The 27,810-nt window shown below is 38.8% G+C and overlaps 1 long non-coding RNA gene across 1 annotated transcript in view; it reads left to right on the plus strand.

Moving 5' to 3' along the window:
* Window positions 1-9,118: 9,118 nt before the first annotated feature.
* The window catches only part of Gm29823, a 55,710-nt gene continuing 37,018 nt past the window's right edge, over window positions 9,119-27,810 (plus strand). The window contains exons 1-2 of the long non-coding RNA XR_384957.3: window positions 9,119-9,210; window positions 14,953-15,040. This is a non-coding gene — a long non-coding RNA (predicted gene, 29823). The remainder of the gene's footprint in view (window positions 9,211-14,952; window positions 15,041-27,810) is intronic.

Genomic DNA, 27,810 nt, shown 5'->3' on the forward strand with positions numbered 1-27,810 from the left:
CTTGATGTCCTCTACCATCATCATGAGATATGCTTTTAAATCTAGGTCTAGGTTCTCAGGTGTGTTGGGGTTCCCTGGACTGGGCGAAGTGGGTGTGCTGGGTTCTGGTGATGGTGAGTGGTCTTGGTTCCTGTTAGTAAGATTCCTCCGTTTACCTTTCGCCATCTGGTAATCTCTGGAGTTAGTAGTTATAGTTGACTCTGTTTAGAGATTGTTCTTCTGGTGATTCTGTTACCGTCTATCAGCAGACCTGGGAGACAGATTCTCTCCTCTGAGTTTCAGTGCTCAGAGCACTCTCTGCTGGCAAGCTCTCTTACAGGGAAGGTGCGCAGATATCTTGTATTTGGACCTCCTCCTGGCCGAAGAAGAAGGCCCAAAACAGGACCTTTCTCAGACACTGTGTTGCTTTGGCAGTTCCCAGGTGGTACAGACTCTCACCTAAGCAGACTAAATTCCTAAGTTCCTTGGAGTCCCGGGACCAAGATGGCGACCGCTGCTGCTGTGGCTTAGGCCGCCTCCCCTGCCGGGTGGGCACCTGTCCTCCGGTCCGGAAGGTGGCCGGCTGTCCCCGGCCCACACAGGGTGCTGCCTCAGCGCCTCTGTGCTTCTGCCTGTTCCAGAAGCTGTCAGGTTCTCTGGCGCACCCTCTCACCTGTTCAGACTAATTTCCTAAGTTCGGCGGGTCTCGGACCAAGATGGCGACCGCTGCTGCTGTGGCTTAGGCCGCCTCCCCAGCCGGACGGGCACCTGTCCTCCGGTCCGGACGGTGGCTGGGTGTCCCCGGCCCACAAAGGGTACTGCCTCAGCGCCTCTGTGCTTCCGCCTGTTCCAGAAGCTGTCAGGTTCTCTGGCGCACCCTCTCACCTGTTCAGACTAATTCCCTAAGTTCGGCGGGTCCCGGACCAAGATGGCGACCGCTGCTGCTGTGGCTTAGGTCGCCTCCCCAGCCGGGCGGGCACCTGTCCTCTGGTCCGGAAGGTGGCCGGCTGTCCCCAGCCCACACAGGGTGCTGCCTCAGCGCCTCTGTGCTTCTGCCTGTTCCAGAAGCTGTCAGGTTCTCTGGTGCACCCTCTCACCTGTTCAGACTAATTTCCTAAGTTCGGCGGGTCCCGGACCAAGATGGCGACCGCTGCTGCTGTGGCTTAGGCCGCCTCCCCAGCCGGGTGGGCACCTGTCCTCTGGTCCGGAAGGTGGCCGGCTGTCCCCGGCCCACACAGGGTGCTGCCTCAGCGCCTCTGTGCTTCCGCCTGTTCCAGAAGCTGTCAGGTTCTCTGGCGCACCCTCTCACCTGTTCAGACTAATTTCCTAAGTTCGGCGGGTCCCGGACCAAGATGGCGACCGCTGCTGCTGTGGCTTAGGCCGCCTCCCCTGCCGGGTGGGCACCTGTCCTCCGGTCCGGAAGGTGGCCGGCTGTCCCCGGCCCACACAGGGTGCTGCCTCAGCGCCTCTGTGCTTCTGCCTGTTCCAGAAGCTGTCAGGTTCTCTGGCGCACCCTCTCACCTGTTCAGACTAATTTCCTAAGTTTGGCGGGTCCCGGACCAAGATGGCGACCGCTGCTGCTGTGGCTTAGGCCGCCTCCCCAGCCGGGTGGGCACCTGTCCTCTGGTCCGGAAGGTGGCCGGCTGTCCCCGGCCCACACAGGGTGCTGCCTCAGCGCCTCTGTGCTTCCGCCTGTTCCAGAAGCTGTCAGGTTCTCTGGAGCACCCTCTCACCTGTTCAGACTAATTTCCTAAGTTCGGCGGGTCCTGGACCAAGATGGCGACCGCTGCTGCTGTGGCCTAGGTGGCCTCCCCAGCCGGGCGGGCACCTGTCCTCCGGTCCGGATGGTGGCTGGCTGTGAGCAGCCGGTATCTTAAACACTGAGCCATCTGTCCATCCCTGACTTATTTCAAACCATGATTGTTGACCATTTTGCTCTAGGCTTGTTCAGCACAGTATACCCCAACATGAAGTGTATAGTAGAACACGCCTGTTAGGTCATCATAATCATGATGCAAAGAGACTGAAAGTGGCTAGCCTGCTTCACCCTTTTTGAGATCATGAGTATTATAACCTATTTCTTTCCACTAGGCTGTACTCCTAAACATTCTAACCTATGCCTGTATTAAGTTACACATATTGAAGAATGCAAGACAAGCAAATACTTAAGGATTAACTTTGGCTCACAGTTCAAGGGTAGAGAAATCATGGCTGCAGGAGTAGATCACAGCTGTGATGGTGAGAACTTGCTAATACATGGACCAATCATGAATTGAAGAGAAAAAATGCTGGTGTTCCTCTGGCTTTATCTCCCCCTTTTATCTGGTCTGGATTTTAATCCCATAGCATGTTGGCAACCATGCCTAACATAGTTCTTCTATCCTTGGTTAAATTTCTTTCAAAATAACCTCATTGTCCCTCACAAACATCACAATGTATATCTCCTAGGAAACTGCCAATTTAGACAAACTGACCATAGGGATTAGTCATCACCTCCACCAACAACATTTCAGACCTGAGACTGAAACCTCAGCGTATGGACGTCTGGGGAACACTTGTGAAACCATAGTAATGATGGAGACAGAATCCATGTGATAGGATAAACATTTACAACATTTGAAGTACACCAGAATCCAGACAGTGGGATAAAGATAAGATCATCATCTAGGGAGAGTGTGTTTGAACTGAGTAAATGTTGATAAAGCAGAGAAGATATGGGGGGTGGGGGGATGCCATTCAATAGTAACAGATGTGAACAGAATACATTCTACACCAAAAAAAAAAAAAAAAAAAAAAAACCCAAAATAATTGCATGATACAATGAACAGTAGCAAATGCTCGTATATACTATCTACAGCATCATCAACTCGGAAGCGAGAAGGAAGATCATTTTGAAAAGAGACAGTATGATGCGGGGTACCTTCTCAATCCATCCCCAAAACTGGTTCTGCCAGTTCAGTTGTTTGCACTCAGCCTGACATCATTCCTGAATTTTAATTGTTTGAATAAATTGCTTTCCCATTGCTTGCCTTCCAATCCATTTGTAGGAGATACAGAAGATACCCAACTCAGAAGATACATCATGAATTTCCTTATTTCTTATATTTCAATATCTTCCTTATGGTGGTACATTTTCTGTTCCCCAGTGAAAAATGATTTTTAATAAAAAAAATGGTCAAGATTGACTAGAAGTCTATTATATATATATTTTTTAATTTTCCATACTCAGAGATGTAGAATTTTAAGTTTTAGTTGAAAATTATTGTTACCAAATGTGTTTTTAAAAATATTTAAAACTTAAATTTACAAAAAAGCCTGTTTCATGTGTAAATTAATTCATTAAATCAGTTTGTGAGTGACTGAGGAGAAAGGGCAATTTCTTTTTAAAAATCAAATGCATATGTTCAAGGTCATTTCTTGTTTGAGTTTTGTTACTTTTCAAATGAAAGTAATTTTTCTTTGTTGACTATTTTCACAATAATTGGACACAAACTACATAAAAAGCAATTCTTTGATGGTCTAGTCAAATATCTACATTTAAATAAAAACTTAGCAGAGCAGAAAACAGAAGGAAATTGTACATCTGTAAAACATCCCATCTCTCCTGATGGTACAGTGGAAGTCTGCTGCCCAAGGTCTCCCATTCAAATCATTTGATGTTGAAAGTGGAAATTACTAGGAATCATATATTCATTTTCTTCTTCCTTTTCCTATGTTTTTGCTTAAAGTCTCAAAGTCTTGGAAGCTGTTCAAGATAGCACAAGTCCAGGGAAGCTGAGCAATAACTCATTATATAACCAAAATAGTTCATTAAACATGAAGTGAATATTAGGAGAGGGCTGGAGGCAGCTGTCTGGTCATGCTTTGCCACAGCCAAGTCATTTTAAGCTGATGTGAATTAAGTTTCTTTTATGGCAGTATCTTCTGAGCTCAGGCATATTTCAAGAGAGCAGAAAAATAATTAATCTTGGATTCTTTAATATTCAGTATACTTTGAGCTCTGCCTTGCAACACCTTATAGGAAAGTAAATCTTTCTATCATTTTCAGCTGGTTTGTGAGGAAAACAAGTCGTAATTCTGAGCAGCATCCTCAAACAGGCACACATGCATCCTCAAAGAGTGTTATTAAGTGCACTGCTGTTGACTGAGTACAATTAGTGTCTTTTGTTCACTACACCGATCATTTGTACTAGGAAACATTTTTATAAACCAAAAATAGATAGCAACTAGAACTGGTGACTGAAGTGAGTAAGAAAAATGTTGAATGTAGAAAATAGTTCCTGTGTTTTTGTATAAGGAAGTGCTTTCTTGCTTAGTCTATGCTGACCCATAATATTGGTAGACATACAATGTCAAGTTTGGAATGGAAAACAATGCTGATATTTTATTTTTGATTTCCTCACACAATTTATTCAGGTAAAAAAGTTACAAAGTTGAATTCTAAATAGCTGAATCATTTTTTATTTTAAACCTCAATTCTATTCATAGGTTTTGGTGAGAGTTTATCCATATACTTATCTTTATTTTATATTTTTGAGAGGTGCTATTCTATATAAGAGTTATTTCTAGTTTTATTTAGCTTTATAAAGGAATAGCTCATAAAATTATTCTTATGGAATAAATCAAGCCCACTAGTCTGCCTATTGGCTTGAGTACTAAATATATTCAACTATTTTCTGGGTCAGAATATATAAGGTTGCTCCTTTTAGCAAGTTGATCACACATAAAACATTATTAATCATGATAGAGGTTCACTTGTTAGACTACTATTGTATCTATTAGACTTTTATATTCTTTGCAAAGGATCTTCCAGTACCCATGCTTTCCTGAGTCCTCGCAAGCAAGCCTGGTTTTATTTTTGTAAATTTGACTTATTGTCTTCTGGTTCCACGTTTACTGTTGCTAGGGGCCATTATGTGACACTTAGGTTTCATATCCACTGTAAAGGGAGTAACACTTCAATGAATACAGCAGTTCAATACCTTTTATACATATGAGATTTGTTTTATTTACCTGTGCACCGAGAAGGGAGATTGCTAGATTATATATTTTTCACATTGGCTCTATGAATTTACATCCCCACCATCTGTGCGCACGCACCCCCTCTTCTCCACATTCCCATGATGCTTTATTACCCTCACCCCTTCCCTTTTTTATAATAGCAAATCTGAAGACGTGCCCAAGTTTTGCCATAATTTCCATGATCATGGTGACTAGTGGTGTTGAGCAGCTTTGGATGATCCGTTGGTAACTAGTTTTTTTTTTTTTTTTCCATTTAAAAATTATTATTTTAAACATTTGGTTGAATGTATTAATTGTATATATTAATGAGCTTCCTTATGTATCTCCACAGCTGCAACTGAGTGTCCCAATCACCTTCATCCACCCGCCCCCCCCTTACCTCAGCTACTGCCCTTCTGAAGCCCTTACCATTACCCGCCTACATTCAGATCTCCTAGGTCTTCTTTTGAGATTCAGCTGTGCTTTTGTGTTTAAAGATGGCGTGGAATATTATTTAGCCTGTCACTTTCCAAATGGAGGTCTGTGACGTTTCAGTGCTCGGAGCAGGAAAAACAAAAACAAAAATAAAGACAACAAAAAGTAAAAACAACAAAAAATAGAAACACTAAAACAAAGCAAAGCAAAATAATCAAATGCTAGCCATGGTGGGGTGTTTCCTGCCCAACCCTGGAGCGATTCCATTTGTGACATACTTTGTACCTTTGCTACCTATTGCTTATCAGATTAGCTGCACAATTTAAACAGATTTGCTAAGGTCTCTCCACTGAAACTTTCTCGATGAACCCCACTTTTCTTTTACTCAACACTCAGTCAGTAAAAATATTGGTAAATGCCATTGCTCACTGTGCAAAAGTCCAAAGAGGGCAAGTGCAAAGGCAGGCCAACAGGGGAGCTACTTGTGTTGATGGGTTTTGTTTTCTAGATTTTTAGTCTCTCTGTTATACGGCTGGTAATTAACTGAAATGCTGACACTCTGCCTTGGTATATACATAATATATTTTCCACTAAACTGTAGTACTGTGATGCTTGGCAGTAAGCAGCATTGTGGCAGGAGCCAAACCTCTCAGAGCAATTTGATTTGGACAGCAGCACAGATATGCATGCCCACTGTACTGGCTGTCCAATCAGGTGGATCTTAAAATTATATGGAAGCATTGAATTTCTAACACAATTGCAAAACATACTTTATTGAAATGTGCATGATCAGGTGAATCTTTGGTAAGAAACTGAAACACTCAACTCTTTCATGTAAAAGTCACAGGACACAGAACATTTTACAGGCATATTTGAGAGATATTCACTTACTCACTTTTTAAATTTAAGGATGATTATCTTTATAAATCACAAATAGGATTTAACTGTGTTTATGTTTGTGAAGTCTTAGCGTTAGATTAATGAACTTCAATATCTTGCTTATATTTGTACTGTTCAATTGAAGATAAGAAAGTTGAGATGTGGCTCCCTGGCAATGAACAAAGACACATTGTTGGTGGTGTTCATCCTAGCTTGGTGCCTGGCTTGGTGGCCAAAGCTGTCTTATGCTCATGACTTATAAAAATCAAATCAAACCAAGTCAAACCAAATCAAACCAAAACCAAGCCAAACCAACCCAACCCAAATCAAATCAAATCCAGTCAGCACAGTGCAGTAGGAGGAAGACAGAAAGAAACCTGTAGACTCCCATGCCACGCACAGACCTGTCCTCCAGTGCATGGCACAGATGAGCCATAGACACTCATTTGCCACCATGCCAAGCCTCATCGGTACAGAATGTCAGGTCAGCCAGGGGCCTGACAGTTGACTGGCCAGCCTGCAGCAGGGGCCATCACAGTGTGAGAGTATGTGGTGGTCCAATTGAAGAATGAAAAGTGGAGCAGTTTTAACATTTATGAAGAGAGAAGGAACTGGAGACTCCAGGGTAGAGAGAAGTAGCTTATTGTGTGTAGTTCTCCCTACCTCCTGGGGCCATGGTGAGGTCCCAGCCTGAGATGTCATGAGGGCCATGTCTGAGTCTGTGGCTATGCACAGCAGAGAACAGTGTTGATGTCTGTGAGTTCATAGTACCACTAGATAAGATGGAAATGTCCCTGGTTGAGGCAGCTGCCAAGGAACACGAGGATGTCCAGGGAATGTGCATAACTGGCATTGCTTCTCATTAAATGTAGCATCCTGGCGAGCTGGCCCCATCTCTCACTGGTGGCAGCATTTAGGAGAGTGGGTTCTTCTACATTGAGCAGCATAGTAGACCTGGTAGCAGGAGTGTGGGTGAGCTAGAATCAAGTGTATGAGTGAAAGCTGACCCTTTAACTCCTCTGCCGTGAAGTGGTACAGCTACAGCCGTGATGCCCTGCCCCCCTCCAGACTCTCACCCCCTCTGACAGTCAGGAGCTGACCACCCCACCAGGTTATGAGCTTGGGGGAGCTAGCCCTGCCCCTTACCAGCTGTAGCACTTAGGAGAGTGGGACCTTCACCTTGCCTGGACATCACAGCAGACCTGACCCTGCTGGTGTTGGCATAGGTGAGCCAGCCCCAGGGTAAGAGAATGGGAGAGCTGGACCTGCCTCACACTCATCATCTTCTGTGAAGTGGCATGTGAGAAGGAGTGATAGCTTGACCCCACACTTGTGCCAATACAGAGAGCTGACCCTGCTCCTTGCTGGCTGCACCATGTAGGAGATCTGGTCCTGTACCTTGCCTGAGCAACACAGTATTATTTGACCTTGTTGGGGGCGTAGAGGTTTGCCATCCATGAGGGTGAGAGCATGGGGGAGCAGGTGAGACAGCCCAAGACCAGAAATATGTAGAGCTGGCCCTGGCATTCCTCTGCCATGAGGTGACGCAAAGGGCAGTGATGTCCCATACTCCTATGACCTCACCATCTGAGGTAGCCTATAGAGCTGTTGTCATGGTCATGAGAGTGAGTTAGTTGTCCATACCTACTGCTGGCTGCAGCACTTAAGAGAGCAGCCCTGCACTGTGTCTGGGCAATAAATAGAGTAGGGCTCATCTTAGTTGAAGGGATGTGAGTTAGGCAGCCACAAGGGTGAGAAGGTGAGAGTGTGGGAGAGCTGATTCTGCTCTTTGTTATTGATTTTCTTTGGATAGCTAATTTTAAAATACGTTTTCAGGTTTTAGAATTTTATACATAGACACAATTCAACTTGCTCTCATAAATCCCACCCTTCCCCCCTTCCAACTACAGGTATTCCTTTTTAAATTTTCTTATTTTTGTTTATTAATTCACAGTGCCCCATTTGTGCTGATATCCATTTGTCTTTGGATATCAGGTCATTCACTGAAGTATGTTAAACTTACAAGTGTGTATACCTGAAAAAAAAGGAAAGAAACAAAGAAGGAAAGAAAAGAAAGAAAGAAAGGAAGGAAGAAAGAAAGAAAGAAAGAAAGAAAGAAAGAAAGAAAGAAAGAAAGAAAGAAAGAAAGAAAGAAAGGCGGGAGAAAAGAATGATTCATCTTCAGAAGACAATAAATCCTCAATAAAAAGTGGTCCCTGGAAAGGACCTTCCCCATCTATGCTGGAATTGTAGTTAGCTTTCTAATGTGCAGATACTGTAGAGAAAACCACAAGTACTGTGAGTTTGTGAGTGCTATGGCCATGTAGTGTCCAGAAAACAGCATAAGCCCTCATCCTCCATCTCTTAAATTCTTTCTGCCTCTTCTCCCATGATGTTTCCTAAGCCTTAGAAGAAATAAAGTTGGTAAAGATGTCCTATTTAAAGCTGAATATTTAATTTTTTATCCTTAGTACTTTGACCAGTTATGCATCTCTAGATGAACTACTGCCCACTACCAAAGCACCTTCTCTGACAAAGGTTTGAGGGCAGTCTTGGCCTATGGTTCTAGACATAAATATTTAGAATGCAATAATACAATGAGATCACTTATCAAAAATAACAACAGTGAGATTAACCCTACAGTCTCTGATCTTCCCAGCCATTAGCTTTTAGTCAACATTATTGAGTTAGGTATGAAATTCCGTCCTGTGAAATAGACTTTAAATTCACACTTAGCCACCTCACAATGGCCATGATGTTATGTACCAAATAGCACGTGTTGCCAGGAAGGTTGACATCACAAATATCAAGGTTCTATGCTAAGTAATACCATTGATCTCTCTCTTTTTTCCCCTTCGCAGACTACACAACACTGTCTATTATGATGAAAGCTTGCCAACCAAGAGGAATGTGCTGGTCAGTTTGAGATTGATTTCTGTGTCCTGCAACCACAATGTGTCATTGGTAACCAAGGGCAATAGCAATAGCCTGTGTTGTTTTACAAACCCCTGTGTTCACCCTGCCTATAACTCATAGGAACATATCCCACACTTTTCACTATTGTTTTCATTTAGTAGCTTATGTCTTCTATGAGTGTCACTGTACCATGGCAATTAGTCATTAAAGAGGTGTAAGAAAATGCCAGAAAACAAACAAAAAAATCTATATCTTGATAATAACAGTAAAAAGTAAAGGTCCCCGCTCTCCCATTGAGGCTGACAGTAACCCTTGTGGGTAGTTATAAACAGATATTTGCAAGAGATTTGGTGCTATGTCAGCTTGTTAAGCATCGTTTGTAAGTTTTGTCTTAAAACCTATGTGCTTCGTCAATCACAGGATTTTGACAGGTTCCCCATTATTAAGAATACATTTCATCTTTCACAGTGGGCCTCAGATCCAACCAGGGCATGGTTAAGTGACTCCCAGAGCAGTCATGATACCATAGGAACATTGGACATCTCTGGCTTGTGAAATTCATGGTATATTTCACAAAGGTCTCAGATGGATGTCACTGTTGATACCTTTATTCCCCAAAAGTATGTACGGCATCACCTGGCACTATGAAAGCCAGCCAGCAGGAAGGAACCTTTTAGCTCTATTTATGTAAATAATTTTGCTTTTAAGGTGTGTGGTATATTCAGCTATTGGGTATTATCACACAGGTCTAGTTAATAATAAAGAGGCACAGCCAAAGCTTGCATTGTGTGAAGGAGCCTCTGGAGTCTCCTTGACCATTAATTCCTATGCAAGTATCTTACAGCTGGCACTAACACTGAAAACAACTGTTAATTCGGTGAACAGCATTATCTAGTCTTGCCAGGTTTCTATCAACAAACATGGCAATTTTTTAAATTGGGTAACCAGATTGTAGGCTTCTTGGTGGCTTTCTCATAGTTTTGATTAACTCTTTCAAGTCAATCGCCCCCCCCCGCCCCCCCGTACCACCACCTTCCTGTTTGTAATTTTTACCCACATTACTATTCTTATCCATCTATGGGCTGCATTTTTTCCTATCTTTTAAATCACCTAAAATGTCCTCTTTCTGGTTTCCTGGCTTGTTGGGGTAATGAAGGTTAAACACACTAAAGTAATGAGATAAGGTTTCAACCCACACATAGGAAGAACACTCAGCCTGGGTTCCTTGATTGGATATACTTCTCCTCATTTGTATCCACTATGTGCAGACTGCAGCATTCCTCTTTTCTTAGAGCTGAGTAAAATTCCATTAAGTACATGTTCTACATTGCCATTATTAGTGAACCAGTTAATGAACATCTAGGCTGCTTCCATTTCCTAGCTATTGTGAATAGAGCTGAAAGGCACATGGATATACTAGGTATACTCTGTATATATAAGATATAGACCCCTTGGGTTACATGGTGAGGTGTATTGTTGAGTCACATGACAGTTACATTTCTGAGGTGTTTGCTGTTGTTATTGTTTGTTTGTTTGTTTGTAAACTCCATCGTTCTTCTAAAGTGACTGTACTCATTGCATTCTACCTGCAGTGAGGGTATACATGTTTGCTGTTCCTTGTATATTCATGCCAGCATTTGTTGTTATTTGTTTTGTTGATGATGGGTACTCTTGCCTGTACTATGAGATTACTTGAGTTTGTGGAATCTGGTTATTTCTATGATTTATGCTTGTGCTTAGACTGTATTGGACATGTATCAAATGTCTTCCATGGATGTCTTTAATTGCTTATCTTCTTTGTGTAGCAGAGGCAACTGCTCACCATATTTATCTTAACAGTCAGTGTGCTATTCAGGTTACCTCACCTTCCTGAGATGCCACAGATAATTCTCCATGGTGTGAGTGATGTTCTTACCTAAAATAGGTCTCTCGTGTACAATACCAAAGTGAGGAGCAAAACAACAGTGAGAGCGGTATAGGATGCCTTCGTAGTAAGTATTATCACCATGGAGAGGATGCTCTTCAGTTCTCAGGCTCCACATCAGTGAGAGAAAGATGGATGGGTCCTGAGGTTGTCATCCATCCACTGACCTTGGTTTCAGGGTATTCAAACACCAGTGTTATCTTCACATGATGATATTTGCTCCTGGGCACAAAGGAAATAGTTATGTGCTTCACTGCTTTATCTGATTCTCCCAAAGCCTTCTCTTTACTTCTGTCATTTCCCATGCTTCTCACACATGCCAACTGTCTCCCAGGACTCTCTCTGTCCCTGGGGTTGTATTAGGTTAAATCTAAACTCCCTGACTTGCACTTGTCCCTGTTCACAGGCTCCCAGGGTAGCTTGGTTTTACAATAAATAGAATCCCTTTTTAAAGAGTTTCTGCCCAGTGCCTCCTGAGTTACAGTGTGACAAATTGGATTCCTCTCCACTGCTGATATATCCTCTGGAGGAATTACTATCTCTCCAAAACCTATAATAGGACCTGAGGCATCTGAGGGTTGTGGGCTTGTGCTGAGGTCAGGGCTCTCTTTTCACTTTGGCTGTGTATCCTTCTGGATAAGGCTTCTCCTTTCCCTCTGAAGCATGAGTAGCTGGAATATCTGGATTTGTATTCACTACAGCCTCTCCTCAGGGCATTACCTCTCTTTCCCCTGGCATCTTTTCTCTACCCTATTCTTTCTTTGTGAGTTTCTTCAAGTCTTCTTTCCCTTTAGAATAATGAATATTCTTTCTTATCCCGACTTCTCATTTACTGAGTTATTGCTGTGCCATCTAACCCAGAGGTCCACTCGACTTTCTATATTTCTCTTATATACAGCCACCTGAGCAAATTCTCAATGTCTAAACATTGTCAGCATATATCAAAATACCATAAATGAAGTATGACTTTTTAATCTCATTTTGTAATACATATTGTACATGGGAGTCTAAAATGTTTCATTATTTACATTGATATTAATGAAAAATATTTACCATAATATTTCACTTTGAATTTTTCTTCTAAAATCATATGATCTTTCTTCTATTTCTCACAATTTATTTTATCATTTTCCCTTATTTGACCATGGTACACTTATAGAAACCACATTTTTTTCTGTTCTGTTGAAGGCAAAGGGTCTTAAAATTTTGAGGTATATACAGATAAACTATGTGTGCCTTGCTACAACTTTATTTTGCTTCATTTTCACTTTTAACCTTAAATAAGTAAAACAACTTATATCATATCAAATCAAGAATATTTTCCTGAGGGCAATATCCTAGTTTCACGACATGAAAACATTATTTTTTAATATCTAGAGGATGCTTTTGTTTTATTTTTTGCCCTGAATGAATTCTGACATAAGAACTTTTGCCACTCTTGTGTTTGTTTTCCTTTATATCTTCTCCTAAAAATCTGACAGTTTTTCATTTATATTTCTTTACCACACTACACTTTAAAGAAATTTGATTATGATATGTCAAAAATGCTTCCTCAAGTTTCTTCTCTTGTCACCTATCTGGATTGATTTCCTGGAACTCCTTTCAACAAATCTTACACTTAGACAATAATAAATTGTGTGTCATTCTCAATTTACAGTACATTCTATCTTACTTTACCAAAGATGTCATGGTATATATTAGGAATGCCCTTCTTTGCATATTGATCTTCAGATTTTACAGAAGTTCTTTGAAACTTAAAGACTAAGTTTCTGTCTTTTTCTTTCCAAAGCCCTATAAACATGATGAAGTGAATAATGCTACCCTTTTTTTCTACATTGTTATGTGATTGCTTTAACCTGACTATCTTCCATATCATGCCATTTAAGATTATATAGGCATCAGCACATTGCAAAGTAATTTTAGGTGATTTCTATATGGATACATATAAGACAAATATTCTGTGAAAGGTGGTTAGCCGTGGTTATGGTGGGGGTGAGTAGATATGGAATTTGATAGTACGAAGATGGAATAGAACTTATCCTTCATTAAATAGCCATACACAGCTAACTAAAGTACATTATAAGAGTCGCCAACCATCCAGAAAGATTAGGAAGGGAGGGAGTGTTCATTTACTAAATCTGTCAATCCAGAATTTAAAAAAAGAGATTAAAATAGAAAACACACACAGAAACACACACACACACACACACACACACACACACACACACACACACAGCAGTTAAACCATTTTGGGGCTGATGGTGCTCTCTTTAAGACTCATTGACTAGCAAAACCTTAGTGTCAGGCATGGGAATCTCCTATTGAATAGTTGATCAGAATGGTCTCAATGACTGTCAAAACAATAGACTAGCAATACATCTTATGGACACCTCTCAGCGCTTGAGGGCTACTATGCCTGAAGATACCACACTTAGGACTCAGTCTTGAATGATTCAAACTGGAACTCACCCGAAAGCCTCTATCCTGTCTTCAGGTCTTATTTTAAGGCAAGGACAACAAAAGATGGACACTGCACTTTGTTTTGGTTGATATAAGTTACAGATTTTGAATGTAGTTTTTGGTATGATGAATTAAAAATATTTTTTTTAATTAGGTATTTTCCTCGTTTACATTTTCAATGCTATCCCAAAGGTCCCTCATACCCACCCCCCAAATCCCCTACCCACCCACTCCCCCTTTTTGGCCCTGGTGTTCCCCTGTACTGGGGCATATAAAGTTTGCAAGTCCAATGGGCCTCTCTTTGCAGTGATGGCCGACTAGGCCATCTTTTGATACATATGCAGCTAAAGACAAGAGCTCCCGGGTACTGGTTAGTTCATATTGTTGTTCCACCTATAGGGTTGCGGTTCCCTTTAGCTCCTTGGGTAATTTCTCTAGCTCCTCCATTAGGGGCCGTGTGACCCATCCAATAGCTGACTGTGATCATCCACTTCTGTGTTTGCTAGGCCCCGGCATAGTCTCACAAGAGAGAGCTATATCTGGGTCCTTTCAGCGAAATCTTGCTAGTGTATGCAATGGTGTCAGCATTTGGAAGCTGATTATGGGATGGATCCCTGCATATGGCAATCACTAGATGGTCCATCCTTTCGTCACAGCTCCAAATTTTGTCTCTGTAACTCCTTCTATGGGTGTTTTGTTCCCATTTCTAAGAAAGGGTAAAGTGTCCACACTTTGGTCTTCATTCTTCTTGAATTTCATGCGTTTGGCAAGTTGTATCTTATATCTTGGGTATCCTAAGTTTCTGGGCTATTATCCACTTATCAGTGAGTACATATTGTGCGAGTTCCTTTGTGATTGGGTTACTTCACTCAGGATGATACCCTCCAGGTCCATCCATTTGCCTAGGAATTTCATAAATTCATTTTTTAATAGCTTAGTAGTATTCCATTGTGTACCACACTTTCTGTATCCAAGTAAAAATATTAATGTCAATCATAGTAGATGATACCTTTGCCGAATCTAAAAGTACTGAATTTCTGGACATTTAGAGATTGTCCAGACACAGTTTATGGCAGGTATGATGCCAATTACTTTGTATAAAAATCAGGATTTTTAGCAGCCCCCAACCACCTCAGAGACTTTGTAGGAAGAGGCTGGATCCAGAACTAATAAATTTAGACACTTTATCAAAATTAAATGTGAAGAGATATTGATATAGCTCGTTGGGAGAGCACTTGTCTAGTATGTGTGAGTTCCCAGATTCAGTCTCTACAAATGTAATCATAAATAAAATAAAATAAATAAATGAACAAATAGGTACATGAGACTTCATCTCTCCTCTTTTACCATTCTTTTAGGAATTGTGCCTAAACTACTGATGAACACATCTAAAATCAATTACAGCTTTGAGATGCTGTATGCATGTTTGTACAACTAAAAGAATATGTAAGTAGATAAATGAATAAAGACATTGTTCTTGTATTTCTTCCAGGCAGAGCAGGAAGTTACCTTTTTTGCTCACTAGCAGAAAACACAGTAGAGGTTATTTGATTATCTCCCTCGATGGATTGGATTCCATTCAGAAAAAAGGAATAGAGTTTTTCATAGCGAAGGATAATAGCTCGGGTGACATTAGGAATAGATATTTTATATCAAGATTTGTCATGTCTTCAATTCACATAGTGCTTAGGAGTTTTGTTAAACTTGACATATTGCTACTATTAATAATCTATCATTATGCCTTGAAGGAAAATTCATGTTAGGATAGATATGAGATTCTTGGTTATTAGTTTCATAATATTGAAAAGAATATTCCATCCAAAGGCCTTGCTGTCTCATACACATAACAAAAGGACACAGAAAATACAATCTCTGTGTGTGTTTGCACCTAAAATACAATCTCTGTGTGTGTTTGCACCTAAATAGATTATTACTGTTAGATAGTCTTTTTTTTTTTTTTTTTTTTTTGGTTTTTCGAGACAGGGTTTCTCTGTGTAGCGCTGGCTGTCCTGGAACTCACTCTGTAGACCAGGCTGGCCTCGAACTCAGAAATCTGCCAAGTGCTGGGATTAATGGCATGTGCCACCACTGACTGCCCAGCACTGTTAGATATTCTTGATTCTGTTTGCAAATTCAGTACTTCTTACTAAAAGTACTGATGTAGATCAATAAAATAATGATCCTAACTATGAGATCTTGGCGTGCAACGCCATTTGTTGTGACCTTGACATTAACTTTAGATTATGCTAGCAGTGTTCTCAGTTGTGCATTTTGCTACCTGTATAAACCATGTAAAATGATTCTTTCTCTAATTAATGCACTGTAAGATTTGTTGTTGTATGCTTTGGGATTTCCTAGTAAAGTGCTAATTAGGAATAAGGAGTTAACTAAAGAATGAGTCCTCTAGAACTAAATAAAGCAATGTTGCATAATTTATCAGTGTGTGTGTGTGTGTGTGTGTGTGTGTGTGTGTGTGTGCGCGCGCGCTGTGTATAAGTTTATGAATCCAATCTGCTAGGATCATTTAGTATTTCTCATATATGTTTAGGGCTGACCTCTTTGGATTGATCAAACTGTCAATGGACTTCTCCCTAGTAAAGACTGATTCTTCATCTTCCATCGATTGTTCTTCACCTTTAATTTTTCTTCTATGAGCAAAACCTCATGAGAGTCCCACCACCCATGCTGGCATGTTAATTGATGCTGTCATCTTTAGGTTTTGCTTAGGCATAGAAGAAATTATGTATTTCTCCATATATAGAAGAAATTATCTTGTGGTAGATAATTTCTTGTGTGTTCTGGACCTCAGACTCTTATAATTTTTCAGTTTTTTTTTTCTTGTGAAGTTCCTTGATCCCAGTGTGTGGGGATGTGCTAAAGGTGTACCAGTTAGGTGCAAGCACCTCATGGTCAGTTGTTCTCTAAACAAATTTTCTTGACAACAGTAAATTTTAAAGATAGGGTTTTTTTTATTTTAATTTTTATTGTTTACAATCTCCTTGTGTGTCCTAAGTATAAAGAGTAGCAAAGCATAGACTTTAAATTGCAATTCTTCCTTTGGTTATAATGTTTTCCTTTTTATGTATGCTCTTGATTATGAGAATATCCAAGCATACATTATCGTAGAGAATGTAATTATTAATAATATGTGTACTAAACTAATAACATTAGGGGTTTTGTTGTTTATTTACTTATTACATGATGCTTGCTAATAAATTCATCAAGACATTTTTCTCTTAAATATGTAGCATTATTATATCAGAAACAGACATTTCCTGAGTAATCAAAGAATTATGTTACTTATGAGTTCAAATATTTTGTTTAAATCACTGAATATCTAACCTCTGCCCAAATACTACTGATATCCTTGAGAAGCATTTAAAAATTATTTAATTAAGTCCCGTTTCCAAACAAACAGTTGATTTGGATTTGGAAAATAATTTCATCTTCATAGAAAAAGCATTATTAGATTAGATTAACTACTAAGTACCCAAAGCCAGAGACTACTTCTTCTACAAGTATAAGAGCTGGCCTGGACAGCTTTGATCTGTTAAATAGTATTAATTATTAGGAAAAAATGGATCCATTTTGCTTAAGAAGTGAAGTCATCTTCATAGACATGGCCTTGTTTTCATAAACCCAGTAATCAAAGGGGAGGGAGGATCCTATCCTAAGCAATTACTCTTGACAATGAAACAGTAAATAGGCCCTAATTAATGACTCTTTGTAATTATTTTTTCTATACAGACATTAAATGGTATTCAGGCATTAATTGTGACACCAACTAAATTGCCTATGATTAAAAAAAGAATATTTTCCAACTTAATTATGTATTTTAGGTTCTCGTACATCTTATGACTTTCAGGAGCAATTTAACTCTTCTTAAAGATTTAAAGGCTGTCAAACTGACAGATACTTTTTCTGTAATTATTATTGTTATATTCTTGTGTGTGTGTGTGTGTGTGTGTGTGTGTGTGTGTGTGAGCACATGTATGCATAAACATTTTAAGCCCATTTTTAGCTGTTTGTTTGTATGTGGTTTCTGGTGTGACCATTCTTCATTGAACAACCAATATGGGGTCTAATACCAGGGAGAAGTTAATTTTCTTTTTCCAGCAGTAAGTAGTTGCCTATAGTTTTTTTGCCTAGCAGTGAGACTCAGTGAAGTTTCCCCCTTCAATGTTAACAGGCCCAGTTGCAGAGGCATGGGAATAATTTAAAGGCAGGGAGCAGGGAATAACGGGAAAGAGGAAAAGAAGGGGTGAGAGTAATATACTAGAAATAATAAAATAAATAAATAATATCTAGAAATAGAAAAAGAAATGTCTTGTGTTACCAGCTTTCTTTTTGATTTATTTTTTATTGGATATTTTAATATTTAAACTTCAAATGGAAACCCTCTATTCCATCTTCCCTCCCCCTGCTTCTATGCGGGTGTTCCCCTACCCACCCATTCGCTCCTGTCTCCCTGCCCTGGCATTGCCCTACACTGGGGTACTGAGCCTTCCAGAGACCAAGGGCCTCTCCTCCCATTGATGTCCTACAAGGCTACATATGCGGCTGAAGCCATGGGTCTCTCCATGTGTACCCTTTGGTTGGTGGTTTAGTCCCTGGAAGCTCTGGGAGGGTCTGGTTGGTTGATACTGTTGTTTTTCCTATGGGCCCACGTTTTTCTATGTCATTTTGATGCAAATTCCCCTATCACACTTAATCCAAGAAAACATCCATGTAAACATTACATAACTAGCTGTGTAGTACAGAATCTCATAGTCTTATAATCAAATAAAGTCAGAGTACCATACTGCTTGCTCAATAGCCACATAGGGTTCCAGGGATATCAACTCTTTTCGAAGTGCATATAATGATTATTTGATATCCTTATGATAGATCTGTTGAGCTGGCCAAAATTCAGAAAGGCACTATAAAAACGGATTTTTGAATCTTTTGTTCACTGATGTATTCTGAGGTCTAGAAACTGCCAGGACCAGATGAGGGGCTCACGTGTTACTTGTTGATCGATTGAGAAGCTGCTCTTTTCTGCTTTGTTCCCTCATTTGTTTTGGATTTGCACCTAGGGACCTCCCAAGAGGAATGCTGCAGACACATAAAGAGTACTTCCTGACAGGGGTGAGAATGAGCAATGGAGTGCTTACACATTTGAACTCTCTCCTGTGTCTAAAGTGCCAAAGAATGTGCTAATTAGGTTAGATAGAGCAAGGGGGTGCTACCAGTAAAAGATGGTTTACATTTTTTTCCAAGTTAGGACACATGCAGACAAGAAAAAAGTCACAAAACATTGGCATAAAATAAAGATTCAGGAGGAATTTTATTTCATCAAAGAACAATTTTCTTTAGACACTTTTAGAATTATTCCTGAGGAATAAATTGATCAAGTCTAATTATACAATAAAGAAATAAAATGTATTTGAAAAAAATTTGGGGTGAAATCTGAATCCTACATCAATGTATTTTTTGGGGGGTTTGGTCATCTGCATATTTGTCTGTCTGTTTGTCTTTCTATCTGTATTTCTCCCAAATCAAACATACAAACAAACAAACAAACAAACAAACACAAACCCAGCTTTTCAATTAAAAGGATTTAGTTTGTTTCATTGCTTATACTTTTCTAATTGGAAATTATGTTAGTGAAACTCAAAAAACTACATTAGTAAATCAATATATAAAACAAAATGTAAGACAAAAAGAAAAAAGTAATCAGACAATTTGCAACTGATATATGATCAATACTGAGTATCAAATTATTAGAAAAATTGAGTGAACTGGATTAGAATGTAAATAAACCACAAATAATAAAGACACAAATTTATAAAATTCCTAAAAAATAATAAAATCAGGAGTCTTTGCTTCAATGTTAAAAATGTTATTTAGAGATTTCTAATAAATTTCCTTTGGGAAACCAAAACCAAAGCAATACTTTATTTAGATAAATAAACCAAATAATCCAATAAACCAATAAACCAAAACTTTATTTAGCATCACAGTATTTTCTGTTAATCAACCAGGTTGATCCTTCTATCTAGTCGCTTTTCTTTTCCTTCATCAGGTAAGTTTGTCTAATGTTAGGTAGCAGGTTAATTTGCAAGTGATGAACTATATTAGTTATGTTTCTCCTTGCTGGGAGAAAAACTGACAAGAGCAACACAAGGAAAGATTATCTTTCCCACATGTTGGGGTTTAGTTTATCATGAAGGAAAAACATGGGGGTATCATGAGGCAGTTGGTCATACTGAGTCCTTGATCAGAAGAGGGAGCACTGTGGCTGCTTCTCCTCATAATTTTTTTTTTAAATTTTCACTCAGTCTACAACCCTACCTTCAACGTGTTGACAAACACAGTCAGTGAATGAGCTTGCTAATAAAAAAGATTAAAATTGATAAAGAAGAGTATTTGAGAAATGGTGGTAAATAAGTATATTTTTATTAAATTATTTTATTTATTTGCATTTCAAACGTTTCTTCTCTTTCTGTTCTACCCCTCCCCTAGTTTTTCACTCCAACCCCCTCTCCTTTGCTTCTGAGAGGGTGCGAAAGAGTAGTAAAAACAAAATTCTAGGCCCTTAGGCCCAGGCTTGGGAATGTGGCTTTTGTGACTCAATGCTCCAAGGTATGCTAATCATAAAACAGATAGCGACATCCCTCCACCCACCCACTTCCTGGGTTCAAGGAGTATTCATTCAAAGAAAGTCACACTGACCATTGAAGTCACCCTGACCATTGCTGGAACCCGCTATGCAAAGGTGCTATTGTTAGGGGCTCTTAGAAACTGTCTTGAGAAATAAGCCTCACAATTACCAGGTATTCCTCCTGACTCTTGTAACCTTGTACTTCCTTGTGACTCTTAACTGGTATTTTTGGTATTTTCCAACAATGCCCTTCCCACCTCCTTGAGTTGTGGTTTCTTCCTTTAAATACCCCCTTATCCAGCTACTCAGGGCGCCACTGTCCTCTATCCCTGCGTGGTGTATGACCATGGGCCAGAGAGCGCTCTTGAATAAAAATCCTCTTGCAGTTTGCAGCAAGACCATTTCTTGTGGGTGATTTTGGGGTGTCGCCTCTCCTGAGTCAGAACGTGGGGGAGTCCTCACGTTGTGGGTCTTTCAGGTGCTTCCTCCAGACCTCATCTCATTCCCACCAGCATCCCTTTACCCTGGAGCATTATGTTTCTACAGGACTAGGCACATTCTCTCCCACCTTTGCTACATATGTGTCTGGGACCATGGAGCAGCCCAGGTATGCTTTTTGGTTGAACTCTTTCTGGAAACTTTGAGGACTGTGGGGTTAGTTGATTCTGTTGTTCTTCCTATGGTCTTTCAACCCCCTTCAGCTCCTTCAATCCTTCCACTAACCCTTTCTTCTACAGGCCTTTCCAATCTCTGTACAATTATTGGCTATAACTATATGCATATCTCTCAGAGAGCTGTTGGTAGAGCCACTCAGAGGACAGCCATGCTAGGCTCTTGTCTGTAAGCATAACATGGCATCAGCAATAGTGACAGGGTTTGATACTTACTCGTGGGATGGATCACAAGTTGGGTTGGTCACTGGATGGCCTTTCAGTCAGCTTCATTTTTGTCCCTGCATTTCTGTTAGATAGGAACAACACTGGGTCAAAGTTTTTGAAAACAGATAGGTGACTCCCTGCCTCAACTGGGGATATGTCCATCTACTGGAGGTGGTCTTGTCAGGTTCCATCTTTTCACTCTTGGGGCATTTCAGCGATGGTTATCTCCATAAAATCTTGGGAGCTGCTCACATCCCATATCTCTGGTACTTTCTAGAGGATCCCCTGCTCCCTAATTCCCATTTTTCTTCTCCTTCTCTCACCTAGCACCATTCCTCTTTCTGCCTCCTGTGATTATTTTGTTCCCCCTTCTAAGGGGAATTGAAATATCCACAATTGGGCCTTTGTTCTTGCTAATCGACACAGGGTCTGTGAGTTGCATCATAGGTATTCTGTACTGTTTGGCTAATGTCCACTTATCAGTGAGTACATAACATTCATGTCCTTTGGTATCTGGGCTACCTCCCTCAGGATGATATTTTCTAGGTCTATCCATTTGCTTGCAAAATTCATGATGTCCTTGTTTTTAATAGCTGAGTAGTATTTCAATATGTAAGTGAACCACATTTTCTGTATCCATTCTTCAATTAAAGGACATCTGGGTAGTTTTCTGGCTTCTGACTATTGCAAATAAGGCTGCTATGAACATAATGGAGTATGTGTCCTTGAGGTATGGTGAAACGTCTTTTGAATATATGCTTAGGAGTAGTATAGCTGGATCTTCAGGTAGAACTATTTCCAGTTTTCTGAGGAACATTCAGATTGATTTCCAGAGTGGTTGTACCAGTTTGCAATCCCACTAGAAACGGAAGAGTGTTCCTCTTTCTCCACATCCTTGCCAGCATGTGCTAGCACTTGAGTTTTAAATTTTTTATTAGATATTTTCTTTAATTACATTTCAAATATTATCCCCTTTCCTGGTTTCCCCTCCGAAAACCTATCCTTTCCCCTCTCCCCCTACTCATCAACCCACCCACTCTTGCTTCCTGGCCCTGGCATTCCCGTATACTGGAGCATAGAACCTTCACAGGACTAAGGGCCTCTCCTCCCATTGATAACTGACTAGTCCATCCTCTGCTACATATGCAGCTAGAGCTGTGGGTCCCACCATGTGTTTTCTTTGGTTGGTGGTTTAGTCCCAGGAAGCTCTGGGGGTACTGGTTAATTCATATTGTTTTTCCTCCTATGGGGCTGCAAACCCCTTCAGCTCCTTGGGTACTTTCTCTAGCTCCTTCATTGGGGACCCTTCTGATTGGTGTAAGGAGGAATCTCAGGGTCATTTTGCTTTTCTTTTCTTTAGTGACTAAAGATGTTGAACATTTCTTTAAATGTTTCTCAGTCACTTGAGATTCCTCTGTTGAGAACTATCTCTTTAGCTCTGCACCCCACTTTTTAATTAGTTTGTTTGGTTTTTTTGGAGTCTAACTTCATGAGTTCTTTGTATACTTTGGATATTAGCCCTCTATCAGATGTATGATTAATGAAGGGTTTTTTGTTGTTGTTGTTGTTGTTGTTTTGTTTGTTTTTTTCCCAATCTGTAGGTTGCCTATTTGTTCTATTGACAGTGTCCTTTGCTTTAGGGAAGATTTTCAGTTTCATGAAGTCTCATTTGTCAATTGTTGCTCTTAGTTCCCAAGTCAGTGGTATTCTGTTCAGGAAATTATCCCCTGTGCCCATGAGTTTGAGGTTCTTCCCACGTTCTCTTTTCTTAGATTCAGTACATCTGGTTTTATGTGAGGACCTTGATCACTTGGACTTGAGCTTTGCACAAGGTGATAAATATGGATCAATTTGCATTCTACTACATGCTGACCTCCAGTTAAACCAGCACCATTTGTTGAAATGCTGTCTTTTTCCATTGGATGGTTTTGGCATCTTTCTCAGTGGTTCTTCAATTCTATTTCATTGATTGAACTGTCTTTGTACCAATACCATGGGGATTTTACAACTATTGCTCTGTAATATAGCTTGAGGTCAGGGATGGTCATTCCCTCAGAAGTTCCTTTATTGTTGAGAATTGTTTTCCTACCCATTGTTTTGTTTTGTTTTGTTTTGTTTTGCCATGTGAAGTTGAGAATTGTTGTTTCCATGTCTGTAAAGAATTGTGTTGAAATTTTGATAAAGATTGTATTGAATCTGCAGATTGCTTAAGGTAAGATGGCCTTAAATGGGAGTAGAAATATCTAACTCAACTAATTGCTTATATATATATATATATATATATATATATATATATATATATATATATAGTGATGCTGTAGTATATAATGAGGATTCATCATTTAAAAATGAATTATATTATTGTCCTATCCCAAGAGCTTATTACCTATTGATGTCAATAATATTTTCAATCACTTTTAACAAATATTCCTAGTACGGCTTATGGTAATTAATATAATCTAGCCACATAAATGCAGTGATTTGTATTACTAAGAAAATGAAATTTATTTCAAATGTTTAAAAGTGTACCACGGTTTGCTTAATGAATTATATGCATTAATTTGTAACAATCATCATTCCGATTTGTTGTAGATGACAACATCATTTATTAAATATGAGATTAAAAACTAAAAGGCAGAATTCATTTTAAAATACTTTGCAAAGATAATAGATATGCTTGCCTAACTAATAAAAATTGGATCATACCTCACTTTCAGCCGAATGTTCTATATTATAATGAAAAATATATTGAATTCCACTGGAGTCCTCTCCTCTGTACTTGAGAAAAATTAATGCGGTGTGGGGATGCTTGCCATGAACCACAAGCCTTGAAGTTAAACATCCTACTTCTCTTGACTAATTCAAAGCGACAGATATTGTAATAAAATTGGATTAATTAAGTCAAACTTTAGGTTTTATGGTGTTTGGTAAATACAGCATGACTGGAACATTTATTTACTGCTTATGAGCATCCTGTAGGGATTTAGGTAAGCAGAAACTTGGGATGGTCCCTAGCTGTCTTCTGCATTACTCCTTTTAAAGCTAAACCTAACTAATATATCCTACATCCACCTTTAGAAGTACATTAATATTCTACCATATTAGGGCTGAGCTACCTACTCCAGTTAATTTAAGAGCTGACTTATACCCTTTTGAAAGATTGAACCTAACCATTTGGGAAGAGTGATCTCATTGTTAAACACTTGCAGACCTAATTATCTTTGATTGCAACCAATGACAGTGCTGAGTGTCTCAGGAGCTTTTCATTTTTCAGGAGCCAATTAGCTAGATGAGAAAAGTCTTAGAGATATATCAGCTGATATTTTCTAAGCAAAATAAAGGTTCTTCCCAGTTAATACCAACCTCAAATTGCATTTGTCAATGCATAGCAAGTGTCTCACTTTCCAACCTCAGCCTTGTATCAGAGGGGTTATGTAGTTGTGTCGAATATATTTTGTTGATACGTTTATTTGAAATTTTCTAACTTTGTACAGGTTATATAAAGATTTTGTTCATTGTCTTTAGTGGCACATTACATGCAATCTTACAGTGCTTCAAGGCAAGTTAGAACAGTATTAGATAGAGTGTATAATTTTCACGGTTTATGAAGAAATATAATTTTAACGAAGTTTGTGTTTACTAGATATTTAAATGTCTGTGTATAATCTCCTGTATGTATCCTAAATGTTATAATTAAAATGGAAACTCCATTTTTACATGTCTTAATTCTATAATTGTATACACTATCAAAAAAGCAAATACAACAATTTCCTCAGATTCTTATTCTAAATTACAAAAGGAATTCTTTAAAAATTTAGGAAAATTTTTCTGTAATCAAATCATCTATAAAATATTTAGACTGAGTTTCACCTGCAACTTGTTAATAAATTCTGCATCTATTACTGAGACAATTTAGTGGTTTGGGAAAAAAAATTCTTCATTATCTAGCAGATGGATGATACTGAAATTGAAATATAAACAATTAATTGCTTAAATATTCCATTAATCATATTTTATACTTTATTTAACATATGGGTTCTTAGTTTCTGCGAATTAAATATTTTATGGAAAAGTGTGTTTCCTTATGCATGAATTTAGAAAGAGCCCACTTCTTTTTAAGACTGTCTCAACCGTGTTAACACTATTATAAAATCTACATGAGGCAATATAAACATCCACATTTTTGACATTTCAAGGAAACACTATACCTTTCTCAAATCAAGTTATTATCTTTTTTAGATTATAAAATGTATGCATTTCAGGATGATCCCTTTTTATGGAAAATACATTATTGTATGCTTATAAAGACAGTTTTACTCAAAGCCTCGCTACATTTATGCCCCTATTCTCCCAAGTCCATGTGCCTTATAGAGTAATATTTCTCTTACCTTGTTGGTAATGTTTTGCCTTTGCAGTTAAATAGCTATTGATTTTTTTTGGTTCTGTATTTCTATAACTTCAACACATATTGTCATGATAAGAGAGTAATTTCTGGTAGTTCTTTTCTACCCTGTATTTTGTGAACTCCACTGTATTACAAGTTCTTTCTAAAGTGTACTTCAGATCAGTTCAAGAATCCACATGGTAAATACATATTAAGTACAAAATTAAGTTAATTCAGTGAGAACTCCTTTAAAACCACAACAGTATTGTGAGAACTGAAAAAAAAAAGTGAGTAAATTTAACTTGGGTTTAATATTTAAATACAAATTTTGTTATTATAATATGTATATCATAAATATGTATATCGTATAATAGGTATATAACATGTATACTATATAATATGTATGTCATAAATACATTATATATATATATATATATATATATATATATATATAAATGTAATGTAATTACACTAGTTTTTCCTTCCCTTCCCTTACTTTCTCGAACTCCTTCCAAGAAGGAGTCTTGTGAGATTGCTTCCTAGATTAGAGAGTCTAAATCCACAAGGCTCACCAACATGCCTTCCTAAAGAATAGCTGAACAAGGAGAAAATGATTGGACATGCTAACATGAAATGGGAAACTCATGAACCCTCAGATGTAAACAAAGAACTAAACTGAGGAATGCTGAGAGGAATGTTTTTCCATTGTTAGATTCTTTTCAACATAGCAACACCTGTCATAAATTTTATTTGTCTCCCTAATCTCATGCTGAGCAGGAGATTCTCTTTTTTATCATTAATCTTTAAAGATAACACTACCTATTTCTTCGCAAGACCATGTAGGTTCATTCCCACTTCAAATGAGACATAAAATTTTGTGTTAGATCTTAATGCTTCCTGGCATATATACATTGATATGTACAGTCACCTCTCCTTTTGAAAACAGACAGATGTCGGGCATGGTGGTGCATGCCTCTAATCCCAGCACTTGGGAGGCACAGGCAGGCAGATTTCTGAGTTTGTGGCCAGCCTGGTCTACAGAGTGAGTTCCAGGACTGGGCTACACAGAGAAACGCTGTCTCGAAAAAAACATAAACAAAACAAAACAAAAAAAAAAAAAGGAAGTCAAAATCAATCCTAATTCATATTTCTTGTAGAATAGCTGAAACAAAGGCAAAGAAAGACAAAGGATCTGGAACTGTTGGGAGAGTGACTTTGTATTTAGAGATTTGATTGTATGCTTATCTTTTGCTTTCTTCAATGGCTGTTTCCTCATTCCTCAAACCACTGAATCTCTAATGTTTTGGATCACTGAGATCTCTGCATTGAATAGGAAAGCTTTCTCATATGAACTTCATTTTTAGAGACACACTGTCTATAATAACATGATATTTTAGTTGGGTGCTGGGTCATGCTTGGCTAACTCAGGACAAACTTCCTTCACCAGCACAAAAGAGTTAAACAGGAACGCTTACCATCTTGACAATGGTTTCAATTCTACAACTTACAACTCAGTTTAACAAAATCATTTCAGAATAAAAAAAAAGACTAAGACACACTTACTTAACTTTCTCTACTTGCATGGAAACAAAGAACAAAACCATTGGCAGGCTAGAATGAGGGGTAAGATATTCTCACATGCATAAATTAGCTAATAAATTCTAAGTCTTTCCTTATCATATTCTATGTCTGAAACATTTTATAATTACTGATCTGACTATTAAGAACTGTGAAAGAGCTGGGAGTTTCACCTCTTTATAAACAAGTTAGTCAGTCTTTTTAGAAATGTTGTCAATGCTAATATATCTAATTCTTTAAAAAAAGAGAGAAATCTTCTTAGACATATTTATCTTTTATGTATGTAAGTACACTATAGCTGTCTTCAGACACACAAGAAGAAGGCAATGAATGGTTGTGAATGGCCACGTGGTTCTTGGGAATTTAACTCAAGACCTCTGGAAGAGCAGTCAGTGTTCTCTACAGGTGAGCCACCTCTCCAGCCCCAATACTAAATTCTTGACAAGAATTAAAAGGCTTTGTAGATCATGTAAGAGCAAGTATAGTACAAATTTGCTTGTGTCTATCAGTTTTATTTACCTTAAAGTAACATGAATGAGATACAAACGAATTAGATACAGACTGTGTCACAATTTATGTTAAAGGATTATTATGCCTCAATGCCTCAAAAGACAATAGCTTTGCAAAATCAACATTTTAATTGTGGGTAGTAATAGAGATGCTCTTTATTCAGAAGTTAACCCTGTTGGTAACTAGATACACACAGACACACAGACACAGACACACACACACA

This window comes from Mus musculus, chromosome 16 (assembly GCF_000001635.26).
Source record: "Mus musculus strain C57BL/6J chromosome 16, GRCm38.p6 C57BL/6J".
In the NCBI taxonomy this organism is placed as follows: Eukaryota; Metazoa; Chordata; class Mammalia; order Rodentia; family Muridae; genus Mus; species Mus musculus.